This window comes from Hyla sarda, chromosome 7 (genome assembly GCF_029499605.1).
Source record: "Hyla sarda isolate aHylSar1 chromosome 7, aHylSar1.hap1, whole genome shotgun sequence".
NCBI classification, from domain to species: Eukaryota; Metazoa; Chordata; class Amphibia; order Anura; family Hylidae; genus Hyla; species Hyla sarda.
In genome coordinates, this window is record NC_079195.1 from 126,035,253 (window position 1) to 126,049,023 (window position 13,771).

A 13,771-nucleotide genomic window follows, 5' to 3' on the forward strand; every position below is an offset into this window, starting at 1 on the left:
TCCCCCACATTAGGTGCAATACAGTTCCCCCACATTAGGTGCAATATAGTTCCCCCACATTAGGTGCAGTACAGTTCCCCCACATTAGGTGCAATATAGTTCCCCCACATTAGGTGCAGTACAGTTCCCCCACATTAGGTGCAGTACAGTTCCCCCACATTAGGTGCAGTATAGTTATAATTGTAGGGAGGAGGGCAAGTCTAGAATTTACCATGAGGCTTACGGGACTAATTCTACCCCTGATCTTATATTTGCCAAGGGGTTCAATGGGCGGAGCCAAAGGGTTGTCAAAATTAGGTTTTGCCTAGAGTGTCAAAAATCCATGCACCAGCCCTGACTAGACCTCCCACTTGTGTGTATGTTTGCTGGTGTTTATGGGGAGGCATTTGATGTGGATTTGAAAAAAAAATTTGTAAGTTGAATGGTAAAACTCATGTTTTTCTTTACTTGGCAAACAGAAGAAGGCTTTTACTATAAGAGGGGGCACAGAGGGGGGGATATTCCAAATAGAATTTTTTTTTGCACCAGATTGGTTGAAAAAGTGATGCAGCACCCAGCAAGCTTGGAGCAGTGTGCACGTTGTAGTTTTGGGTCTGCAGCTGACCCAAAACTAGGACTCCCAGCATGTTGCACCATAATCTAAATTGTACTCCTATATAGATGTGTGGAGTTGTAGTTTTGGTCATCATAGATTGTATCAGGGCATGCTGGGAATTGTAGTTGGTAACTGCACCTCCCAGCATTGCATTCCTTCAAGGAATGCAATGCTGGGATTTGCAGTTACCAACTACAATTCCCAGCATGCCCTGATACAATATATGGTGACCAAAACTACAACTCCCATTATGTTGCACTGGGGGTGCTGTGTGTGTGTGTGTGTGTGTGTGAAGTGCTGTGTGTGAGTGTGTGGGGGGGGTGCTGTGTGTGAGTGTGGGGTGCTGTGTGTGTGTGTGTGGAGGGGGTGCTGTGTGTGTGTGGAGGGGGTGCTGTGTGTGAGTGTGGGGGGGTGCTGTGTGTGTGTGTGGAGGGGGTGCTGTGTGTGTGTGTGGAGGGGGTGCTGTGTGTGAGTGTGGGGGGGGGGTGCTGTGTGTGAGTGTGGGGGGGTGCTGTGTGTGTGTGTGGAGGGGGTGCTGTGTGTGTGTGTGGAGGGAGTGCTGTGTGTGAATGTGGGGGGGGGGGGTGCTGTGTGTGTGTGTGGAGGGGGTGCTGTGTGTGAGTGTGGAGGGGGTGCTGTGTGTGAGTGTGGAGGGGGTGCTGTGTGTGTGTGTGTGTGGAGGGGGTGCTGTGTGTGAGTGTGGGGGGGGTGTGTGTGTGTGGAGGGGGTGCTGTGTGTGAGTGTGGGGGGGTGCTGTGTGTGTGTGGAGGGGGTGCTGTGTGTGTGTGGAGGGGGTGCTGTGTGTGAGTGTGGGGGGGGGGGTGCTGTGTGTGTGTGTGGAGGGGGTGCTGTGTGTGAGTGTGGGGGGGTGCTGTGTGTGTGTGGAGGGGGTGCTGTGTGTGTGTGTGGATGGGGTGCTGTGTGTGAGTGTGGGGGGGGTGCTGTGTGTGTGTGTGGAGGGGGTGCTGTGTGTGAGTGTGGGGGGGTGCTGTGTGTGTGTGTGGAGGGGGTGCTGTGTGTGAGTGTGGGGGGGTGCTGTGTGTGTGTGTTTGAGGGGTGCTGTGTGTTTGAGGGGTGCTATGGGTGCTGTGTGGGGGATTGGGCACATAATATATACATAATATAAAATACATGCATAATACATAAAAAAAATTAAAAAATGTTTATTTCAGCTACCAGGTCGGTGCTGTAGTAGTTTTTAGTATATTTGCTGGTAGAAGAGCACGGACTGCAGAGAGTGGGTCGTGTCCCGTGTATCAGAACAAAGGAAAAAAGAAAGTTGCCTCTTTCAAGGTGCTTGTAGTATTAAAACATCAAACCTTTAATCTGTATGCATTAAAAATAGAAAAAGGTGACATCAATCATTAAAGAGAAATGAAACGCCAACACGTTTTGAGCAAAATGTAGCTCTTGATCATGGCTATATGTAGCCCAAAACGCACTGGAGTTTCACTTCTCTTTTATGATGTCACCTTTTTCTATTTATAATGCATACAGATTAAAGGTTTGATGGTTTAATACTACAAGCACCGTTATCCTTGGAAGAGCTGGAGGAAACTTTCTTTTTTCTTTTGTTCTGATTCATAATACATATATACATACGTCATACATACATACACACATCATACATGCATAACCCACACACATATATATATTATATATATATATACACACACACATAAATTCATACTATATGCATACAAACATCATACATATATAATACATGCATACATCATACATACATATGCACACCATACATAATACATACACAAATCCATTATATATACATACACATCATACATAAATACATCATACATACATAACATACAGTACATACATAACATATATATGGTATGTATGTACTGTATGTTCTGTATGTATGATGTGTGTATGTATGATGTATTTATGTATGATGTGTGTGTATATATAATGGATTTGTGTATGTATTCTGTATGGTGTGCATATGTATGTATTATGTATGTATTATATATGTATGATGTTTGTATTTATGCATTATATATATATATATATATATATATATATATATTATACATACATAATGCATAAATACAAACATCATACATATATAATACATACATAATACATACATATGCACACCATACATAATACATACACAAATCCATTATATATACACACACATCAAACATAAATACATCATACATACATAATACACACCATACATACATACATAATACACATCATACATACATATTACACACACACCACCCCCCTCCCGTCCTCGGTCTGTGCACTTTTCTTACCTGCGGCAGCCATGTTGGGGTCAGAGGCCGGGCGCGTCCACTCCCATCTGCTGCACACTTTGCACCATCGCCCACTTCTTCCTCACGTCAAGGAATGGACACTCTGTGCCAGGAGTTGCGGCCAGGATCATCCCAGGAGGTGGAAGCAGACGTGCGCAGCTGCGGGGCAGCCCCTGCGTCTGCAGTTAGCGCAGCAGTGTGCGCGGCCGGGGAAGGGGGAGGAGCGGCCCGGAGGAAGGGGAAAAGAGTGGCCCAGAGGAAGGGGGGATAGAGCGGCCGGAGGACGGGGGATAGAGCGGCCCGGAGGAAGGGGATAGAGCGGCCCAGAGGAAGGGGGGATAGAGCGGCTGGAGGACGGGGGATAGAGCGGCCGGAGGACGGGGGATAGAGCGGCCCGGAGGAAGGGGATAGAGCGGCCCAGAGGAAGGGGGGATAGAGCGGCCGGAGGACGGGGGATAGAGCGGCCTGAGCTGCAAATAAAAAAAAAATGCATTTTTAAACATCCGGTGTGCCCTGAAAGTCTTTCAGGGCACACCGGATGTTTAAAAATGCATTTTTTTTTTAATTTGCGGCTCCGGCCAATCTATCCCCCGTCCTCCTGCTGGTGATGTCGGGGATGTCTGGTGGGGCTGGGGTTTAGTAGTGAGGAGAAAAGAAAAAAAAAGTCCTGCAGCAGCGGGCCGCGGCTGCGGTGATTAGGGTGTGCCTGTGCACACCCGGCACACCCCGTGCGCACGCCTATGGAAGTTTCCCATAGAGATATGTATTCAACATACAATGGTTCCGAGGCCCCAGAACCAATTACCATTTTTACATAGACATATGTACTCGACATATGATGGTTTCAACATATGATGGTTCTCCTGGAACCAATTAATATCATATGTTGAGGGACCACTGTATTAAAAACACAGCCAAGTGTGTGAGCTTGGTTTTAAGATGCACCCATAAAGTATGCAATCCTTGTCCGCTATGGTTTTTCCAGTGGCAACAATTAACATATGCGAAAATTAACATATGCAGAAATTACCATATGCGAAAATTCGCATATGCAAATTTTCGCATATGCGAAAATTCAGACATCAGTCTCACACAGTAATATTTGAGCCTTCTTTACACCACACAAGCTGGAAGCAGAGAGGGATGATCACTGTGATGTGTACTGTGAAAAAAAAAAGAATATTCGTAATTGCGAATATATAGTGCTATATTCGAGAATAAAATTTGCATTGTGAATATTCGCGAGCAACACTAGTCAGATGTCCCGGCGGCCAGCGCTGCTCATTGAGCCTACCGGAGTAGCACTGATCTATGTAAGAAACCTATGAGCCCAGGCTGTTGGGGCCACCAAATGATATTACATATTCAGAATGTCTGGTTAGGAGAAACAAATATAATGCACCCACGGGGAGTAGCGCCATTTTATAAAAAAAATTGTGAAAAACTTTAGATAACAGTCATACAGAATATATTAGAAAGCTTTTTTTTATTTTCAGCCAATCAGAGAGCAGCACTACTGAAATAGAACTCCCAGGAGGTAACAGCGTGTCACACATGTGATGTCATAACCATTTTCCACCAAAGAGCAGCACTGAGCAGAAATAACACTGCTCCTGTTCATTCTTCATCAGAAAGGGGCCGGTGCTGGACACTGTGTAGGGACGAGGGAATGCAAAGTCATACACATGACTGTGACTGGTAAGTGTTACATTGTTGTATCCAAAAGATCTTTAGTGCAGTTCCATGTGTATTTCTATGATAAACATGTAAATAATTGATCTTTTTTTTCTTATCTTAGATGCACTATTTCCAGGACATGGAGTAGCATTTCCGGACCTACAGCAAGACGTTGGATGAAGGCATAGCCCCAGAAATAACACTGCTCATGTTCATCAGTGAGGGGCCGGTGCTGGACACTGTGTAGGGACACGGGAATGCAAAGTCATGCACATGACTGTGACTGGTAAGTGTTACATTGTTTTGTCCAAAAGGTCTTTATTGCAGTTCCATGTGCATTTCTATGATAAACATGTAAATAATCTATCTTTTTTTGTCCCCTATCTTAGATGCACTATTTCCAGGACATGGAGTAGCATTTCGGGACCTACAGCAAGACGTTGGATGAAGGCACAGGCCTAGGAATCATGCACATACACAGAAACATTTGCCAAATTATAGAGGTAACCTCCTTTAGTATGCCCAGAGGAAGGGCAATACAGTAGCCATGGATTCCCTACAGGTTTCCTCCCCTCTGGAGGTTTTTCCTGTCCTGAGTATTAGTTACTGTACGCTCTTTGTGAGTGATGGGAGGTTACAAAACATCCCCTACACAAACATTTTAATAAATAATAAATAAAGTTCCACTTTTTTTAAACTGTTCTTTGACTTGTTCGACTCATTTATTTATTTCTGTGTGTGAAAATAGAGTTAGCAAAACATGGATGACCAAAGCTGCTCTCCTGCACGATCTGCATAATGCGGTGCAGAGAGAGGCAACTGGTGCTGGGTGGTGCAGTTTATGAGGCAAACGTAGAACACCCAGCAAGTTCCATGCACAAGTCTTTTTCTGATGAATGGGACTCATGCAGGGAACTTGCTAGGGGTCATACGGTTGCAAAGGATCAACTTTTGGGTACATGAACTGTCCCTTAAAGGGGTACTCCGCCTCTAGATATCTTATCCCCCATGTAAAGGATAGGGGATAAGATGTCTGATCAAGGGGATCCTGCTGCTGGGACCCCAGCAATCTCCATGGTTGGCTACTCACTTTGTCAGTAGATTCTCATCCTAAATATGAAGACAATCGGGGAAATGTACCTTTGGAGAGGAAATGTTGTCCAGTTGCCCATAGCAACGAATCAGATCACTTCTTTTATTTTTCAGAGGTCTTCTCAAGAATGAAAGAAGCGATCTGATAGGTTGCTATGGGCAACCTGATGAAAACATCTTATTTTTTTGTTCAGGATCTTTAACAACTGCAGTACTACAACTCCCATTGTGGTGTGTCTGTTCAACCTGTGCCTCCTCCAACCCTGAGCCTTAGGGGGCACAGACGGACCACACTGGGGGTTGTAGTACTTTCATTTCTACGGTTCCCCTATAACTCTGCAGCTTCGGTAGAAGTATGAGGCTCAGCCTTAGAGTCAGTGTATCTGGCTGCTCCGGTGTTCTTCTATTTTACAGCCTGGACCCTGTTCTCCTCCACACTGGTCCCTGTGGTGGAAAACATTTTTTTATTTTTTTTTAAATCAACTGGTGCCAGAAAGTTAAACAGATTTGTAAATTACTTCTTAAAAATCTTAATCCTTACAGTACTTATCAGTTACCGTATGCTACAGAGGAAGTTGTGAGTTCTTTTCGGTCTGACCACAGTGCTCTCTGTGCGTAGGAGCAAATCTCCATAGTAAACTTCTCCTACTACGGACAGTTCCTGACATGGACAGAGGTGTCAGCAGAGAGCACTGTGGTCAGACTGGAAAGAAATCCAAAAAGAAAATAACTTCCTCTGTAGAATACAACAGCTGATAAGTACTTGAAGGATTAAGGTTTTTAAATATAAGTAATTGTTACGCCGAGCGCTCCGGGTCCCCGTTCCTCCCCGGAGTGCTCGCAGCATTTAACTGCTCGCAGCGCCCCGGTCAGACCCGCTGACCGGGAGCGCTGCAATAGTGTCCTTAGCAGGGATGCGATCCGCAATGCGGGACGCGAACCAGACCCGTTCCCTGTCTATACAGTCCCGGCACGAGAGGCCCCGCTCCCTAGGGCGCGCGCGCTGGCTCTCTGCGATTTAAAGGGCCAGTGCGCTGCTGATTGGCGCCTGGCCCAAATTAGTGAAATCACCTGTGCACTGCTCTATATCACCTCACTTCCCTTTCCCTGTATTGCCGGATCTTGTTGCCATTGTGCCAGTGAAAGCGTTCCTTGTATGTCCCAAGCCAGTGTTCCAGACCTCCTGCCGTTGCCCCTGACTACGATCCTTGCTGCCTGCCCTGACCTTCTGCTACGTCTGACCTTGCTCTTGCCTAATCCCTCGTACCGCGCCTATCTCAGCAGTCAGTCGGGGTTGAGTCGCTATCGGGTGGAACGACCTGGGGGTTACCTGCCGCAGCAAGTCCATCCCGCTTTGCGGCGGGCTCTGGTGAATACCAGTAACCCCTTAGACTCCGTTCCCCTGGTACGGCCCACATCATCACCCCACGGACACAGAGGATCCACCTCCAGTATCCTCACAGTACCCGGATCCTGACAGTAATTTACATATCTGTTTTTCTTTTTTGCACCAGTTGATTGTACTTGGTTGCTGGTACTTGTAGTTGAACATTCATAAGTGGTACTTCAGGCTCTGCAGCTGCTGGTCATTCTTTTTCCACAGCATCCAGTGATGTTCCATTAGGATCTGCACTGACCGCTGGTACTTGTAGTACAGTAGATATTAGCTCTGGCTCTGCAGCAGGGTCACTGGTACTTTGATGGATATCTGCAGAGGGACAGGCAGTTTTGGGGGCTGTATTCACACATGTGGTGATGTTCTTCTGTGAGGGTCTCATTACGTTTATTATGTGGATTATGCGGACACCCTCTAAATGTATGCCCCGGTCTTGAGCACAGTTACAGATGACCGGTCCTGTACAGTAGTCCTTTACATAACTAAACTGTCCACATAGTGAGCACTTAGCCAAAGGGCAGTTTATGGCGAGGTGGTGGCCCCCACATCTATGGCGCAGATAGGGTTGTCCAGGGTAATAATGTGGCAGCCATGGGGGTGCGAGGGAAAAACTTGATCACTTTGTGACGCCAGGGCACTGTTATCCTATACATGGTCTGAGGTTGGAGACATCTTCTCCTGGGCCAGACACGGGGAGTAAAGGAACACATGGACGTCAGGTTACGGATAACTGTCATTACTGAGCAGGGTGCAGATGGTATTACACGGACAGTATGGTGCAGAGTGAGAGGATGCAGTGTAACCCCTTGGGAGCCCTATTACCTTGCTACTACTTGTGGTGCCTTCACCCAATAAATTGATACTGACTTAAAAGACGGGTAGATTGATCCTGGTAGCTAGGGTTCTGTCAAGGTCTTGTACCTTTCTCTGCCAGGGCATGAACTTCCTCCGTGTGGGTGATCCTTGCAGAGTGACCCGAGTGAATACATTTGATCTGGGCCTTCCCTTGAGGTTTCTACACACAGCACACCTTAAAGGGGTACTCCACTATCCATCATTCGGAAGTGAATGTTCCGAACACTGTTTGCGAAGGTCGGCCACGCCTCTTGTGACATCATGGCCATGCCCCCTCAATGCAAGTCTATGGGAGGGGGCGTGACGCCGCCTCCCATTGACTTGCATTGAGGGAGCGTGTTCATGACGTCACAAGGAGCATGGCCGACCACCGCGGCTTGAAAACAGCGTTCGGAAAATTCACTTCCGAACGCTGGCCAGTGGAGTACCCCTTTAACCACAATGTGGCTCAGCAGAAACTGTTCTGGGGAAACTCTTCCCCCCACTAGACTATATGGGAGAGAATAAGGGGTTCCCATTGGCAGGCAGGGTCACATGAGGTTAACACTGCTCCTTTCTTAAGAGCACAGTAGCACAAAAGAAACAAACATAAGAACAACAAAATATATAAAGATATATTAACCCCTCAAGGATCGGGCCAATTTTATTTTTGCATTTTCTTTTTTTTCCTCCTCGCCTTCTAAAAATCATAACTCTTTTATATTTCCATCCACAGACGAGTATGAGGCTTGTTTTTTGCACGACCAGTTGTCCTTTGTAATGACATCACTCATATTACCATAAAATGTATGGCAAAATTAAAAAAACAATAATATTTGTGTGGGGAAATTGAAAATAAAACAGCAATTTAGCAAATTTTGTCACATCCTCCCCCCCTTGTCACATTCCTCCCCTTTTCACATCCCCCCCCCCCCCCTCCCCTCCTGTCTAATACTTGTACTGCAGCAATACACTGGGTTTCCCGGGCGGATTTCGAATTTCAACTTCTGCGGGACCCCGGAAACCTAGTGTATTACTGCAGTACAAGACTTTTCCCCATCAGCCAATCACTGGCTTGACACGTGACACCACTGCGGCCAGTGATTGGCTGAAAAGGGAAAGGTCATACTGTACTAAGAAGAGAGGAAACTCCGGAGCGCACGGAGACGAATCTGCAGGGACCGGGACTAGGTGAGCAGAAGGTTTTTTTATTTTTCTCCCTGCGCCCTTAGCTTAGTGTTTTTCTAGCAGGGTGCCTCCAGCTGTTGTGAAACTACTACTCTCAGCATGCCGGTCCGGGCATGCTAAGAGTTGTAGTTTTGCAACAACTGGAGGCCCCCTGGTTGGGAAACACTGAGTTTTAGTATTTCAATTAGTTTTTACCTGCTCTGGACGCCCCCGCCGCGGGAGCCCGAACAGATAATCGCATGTTTTCCTGGGGGGCCGTATCGCCACATCGCAAAAAGCAAAAATCGTGATTCGATTGCTTTTGCGATATATTGTGCAGCCCTAGCTGAAACTGAAGCCCCCAAAAGTTTACAAATTATGTTTTTTTTTTTGTTTATTCCACTAATAAGTTTTTATTTTCTTGTTTTGCCCCAGATTATGTTATAAAATTAGTGAAGTCTTTACAGAGTACAATTAATGATGCAGAGGCTGAACATATGGATCTGGGCACTGCGGATAATCATTGCATACTGCGTCCCAAATCACATTTCATAGAGGTTTAACATTGTCCCCACCAGTGAATGAAGAAGTGCTCAGACCAGGCCACTGCTTTTTACCCTCTTTACAGACCATTTAGACCTTAAAGGGGTATCCAGGAAAAAACTTTTTTATATATATATATATATCAACTGGCTCCTGAAAGTTAAACAGATTTGTAAATTACTTCAATTAAAATATATTAATCCCTTCAGTACTTATGAGCTGCTGAAGTTGAGCTGTTCTTTTCTGTCTAAGTGCTCGCTCCCTCTTCTACTCTGTGCAGTTCCCGAGACAAGCAGAGATGTCAGCAGAGAGCACTGTTGTCAGACAGAAAAGAACAACTCAACTTCAGCAGCTGATAATTATTGGAAGGATGAAGATAGTTTAATAGAAGTAATTTACAAATCTGTTTAACTTTCTGGAGCCAGTTGATATATGTATAAAAAAAGTTTTTCCTGGAATACCCCTTTATCCGATATTCCTATATAGGCTGGGTGTCATTTTAATCGTATGAACCTACAGAATAAAGATAATGTGTCATTTTACTGAAAAGTGCACTGTGTGGAATTGAAAGCTCCCAAAAGTTACAAAATGGCGTTTTGTTTTTTCAATTTTGCCCCACAAATATTTTTTTTTTGTTTCGCCATAGATTTTGTGATGAAATAACTGATGTCATTACAAAGTAAAATTGGTGGCACAAAAAACAAGCCTTCATATGGGTCTGTAGGTGGAAAAAGCGTTATGATTTTTAGAAGGCGAGGAGGAAAAAACAAAGTGCAAAAATGGGCCAGTCCTCAAGAGGTTAAAGGGGTACTCCACCCCTAGACATTTTATTCCCTATCCAAAGGCTGTGACGGCTCCTCCAATAGACTTGCATTTAGGGGGCGGGGTGTGACATCACGAGGGTGCGGAGCCATGACATCACGATACTCTGTCCCCTGCACAGCCCGTCATCAGCCACGGAGCAAACATGTACGGGGGTGCAGCAGGAGAGATTGTGCGGGTCCCCAGCGGCAAGATCCCCACAATCTAACATCTTATCCTTTTGGTAGCGGATAAGATGTTTAGCGCTGGAGTACGCCTTTAAGGCCAGTTTTATTTTAACATTTTCGTTATTTCCTCCTCGCCTTCTAAAAATCATAACTCTTTTACATTTTCATCCACAGACGAGTATGAGGCTTTTTTTTTTTGCACGACCAGATATCCTTTGTAATGACATCACTCATTTTACCATAAAATGATGGCGCTACAAAAAAAATGCTATTTGTGTGGGGAAATTGATAAGAAAACCAAAATTTTGCATGTTTTGGAAGGTTTCGTTTTCATGCTGTACACTTAAAATATACATGTAAAATATACAGGTTTCTTTTTATTCTCTGGATCAATTCGATTAAAATGATACCCCTGATTACATACCTTTCTATTATTGTACAGATTTAAAAAAATTGCAAACTTTTTAACCAAATTAGTGCGTTTAAAATCCCTCTATTTTGCTGACCTATAACTTTTTTACTTTTAAGCGGTGGTATGATGGCTCATTTTTGTCGCCATGCTGCTGAACAGGTAGGGTCCTTGTGCCATTTCAATCCCCCCGCACATGAATTGTATCTCTTCTATCACTTCCTGTGATGTCACGCATATATAATTAATTATGCAAATTAGCATGGCTGTTTTTTTTTTTTTTCAAGAAAGGTGACAACCCTAGCAGGCATCCCATTGCATTCTATCAGTGACCGCCTGTTGCTGTCAATGGACATGATGGGTGAGTGGTGCCACGGGTGTAGTGTAAAGTAGATGCGGGGCAGATGTTATGGACCAAGGGGTAGATGGTATTAACCCCTTCTTGCCGTGACGCCAATAGGCCATTGTGGTCTATGGGGATCTCATGCTATGCAAAACTGTAAGATAAGCAGGAGGGACTCGGCTGTACCGTGTAATGGAGACGCATGCGGTGGTTCGAGTCCCAGGGTGAGACGGAGTGTTACAGTGCTGTGGTTAAACTTTACTTACCTGGCAGTGGAGATACCATGATCACCAAGGCGTTCTGAAGAACTCCCAGCATTGTGGTAGAGATTTTGCATAGTACGATTGCAGTACTTTTCGTTCTTATTAGAACCGCAATTCTCGAGAGCATACCACCTGAAGATCATCTCCTCCCTGCCTCGGAACATCTGAAGAAGGAGAAGATCTTGAAGACTGCAGCTCCGGAAGAAGCCGACGAAGAACTTGAAAGAAGGGAATCGGCAGTGAATTCCGGAACTTCGGCGAAGGCGGCACAGAATCTTTTTGAAGAAACTCGCTGCCTCTGGAGAATATTTGCATAGCTCCTCCCACCCGGAAAGAGGACTTTGTGAAGACTCTCCACAAGCAAGGAAGCAGAAAAGAGCCTGTTGGAAGAAGCCATGGCCTCAACCAGCATGTCCACCCAGGAGGCTGCAGGGCAAGGCCTGGAGGTCCAGCCCCAACCACAGCAAGCTTCAACCTCCACCGCAACAAAGCAGAAGGGCGGCAGAATCCCCAACCTAGAAGCTCCAGCCCTGGAGCCCTGGATGAGGCAGACTGTTGCCTTTAAGCTAAAGCCTGTGGACGGAAGGGTGCCGGACATGTCCCACAACGTGTTCTGCAAGAAGATGCTGGCAGATCAAGGCTTCTCCTCGGCTGACACCCTCAGAATAGCAACATTCATGTCCGGAATCTTCTACATCACCTTTGCCACCATTGGAACCTGTAGAAGATACTGGGAGACGGTGAAAGCGGCGAGTCCCGAATCCCCTTTCTCTCGCTTTGTGGGCAACTGCCCTATTCAAAGAGAGGAGAGGCGGGTGACGGTCTCAATGCGGAACCCACACACCCCAGGCACGGACATCTCGACCTTCCTGAAGCGCTTCTGCACCGTGGTGAGGGAGCCCACCCGCATCCTGAACTGACTTGGATACTGGACCTGCAAGTGGACCCCTGCCTCCGTACCCCACCCCTGCCCACCCCTGCCCACCCCTGCTATCCTCCCCTGCCAGGCCAACCCCTGCCCCGTCATCCCCTGTACGGCCATCCTCTCCCGCCCCCTGCCCCACCCAGCCTCCTTTCTCTCCTGGCCCAGCAGCACCTAACACCCCTTCAGCTGCTGGTGCCTGCTCTTTGGAGGATTTTCCTGTGCTTCCTCCCCCAGATACCATACAGAGGAAGAGGAAAGGAAGGGACAATGCATCAGTTGAGTCCCACAAGAGAAAGATCATCGAGACCTGCGAGACCCCTCAACCTTCAGATGAAGAGGAGGAGATGGATCAGGTCTGCGAGAGCCTTCAAGCTTCAGATGGAGAGGAGGAGATGGAGCAGGCCCAAGGGGAGCAGGTCCAAGCGGAGCAAGTCCAAGCTCAGTCTATGGAGGAGCTGCTGCAGGACCCAGAGGTCAAAGAAATCTTAGACACATCGGCCAACCCGGTCTACGACAAGTTCTTGGAAGGGCGCTATGAGAAGCCACAGGAGCTGACAGGCGCCAGAGAAGAGGACTTGCCCGACCGGAGTGGTAACTAGTATCTGAACTAACCTCTCTTTTTATTCCCATGGCTGATGTCAACATCTTCTGCATTAATGTGAGGAGTATTAGAGATAGGTTTAGATTTCAGACTGTCCTTATGTTCTTAGATTCTCAGAGGTGTGATGTTTACATGCTGCAGGAATGTGCTCTGTCTGCTTCTAGGTCTTACAACCATCTGGCCAGGCGGTGGTCTCACGGCCCTTCAAACTGTTCTGGTGGGGTATACCCGATGTCCTTTTGACAAAGCTAGGGGGTCTAGCGAAACGTTAAGGCGGTTTTTAGACAGGAAGTATGGGCAATTCAGTCTCAGCAGTGAAATGCATATGCCGATAACTGGATGTGAATAGGCATCAGAAGCTGAGACTTATACAACAGCGCCACCTAGTGGGCTGGAAACAAAAGTGTCTCCCCACACAACCTGACAATTTTAATACTGTTGTGTTTGTAATAAAATTAAATATCCAAATTCTTTTAAATGAAATAATAAAAGTTATATTTTAGGTGGGTCTTTAGTTTAGGGTATTATTCCCCGGAGGGGCGACCCTCCAATAAGGGGATTGGTTTTGAAGTAATTAATCCTGAGACCCACTGGGACACCTTTTGATTTCATTTTTTTTAAGCAGTACAATAATAGAAAGGTATGTAATTATGGG

The 13,771-nt window shown here is 46.1% G+C and overlaps 1 protein-coding gene and 1 long non-coding RNA gene across 2 annotated transcripts in view; one reads left to right on the forward strand and one right to left on the reverse strand.

The window, feature by feature from the left end:
* AIFM2 (apoptosis inducing factor mitochondria associated 2) overlaps positions 1-5,715 on the reverse strand; it is a 152,887-nt gene extending 147,172 nt beyond the window's left edge. The window contains exon 1 of the mRNA XM_056530698.1: positions 5,695-5,715. The gene's annotated coding sequence lies outside the window, so the exon portion shown is untranslated. The remainder of the gene's footprint in view (positions 1-5,694) is intronic.
* Positions 4,421-5,247, forward strand: LOC130282442 (uncharacterized). The gene is made up of 3 exons (XR_008846384.1): positions 4,421-4,575; positions 4,676-4,840; positions 4,944-5,247. It is a non-coding gene; the product is annotated as an uncharacterized LOC130282442 (long non-coding RNA).
* Positions 5,716-13,771: the final 8,056 nt, after the last annotated feature.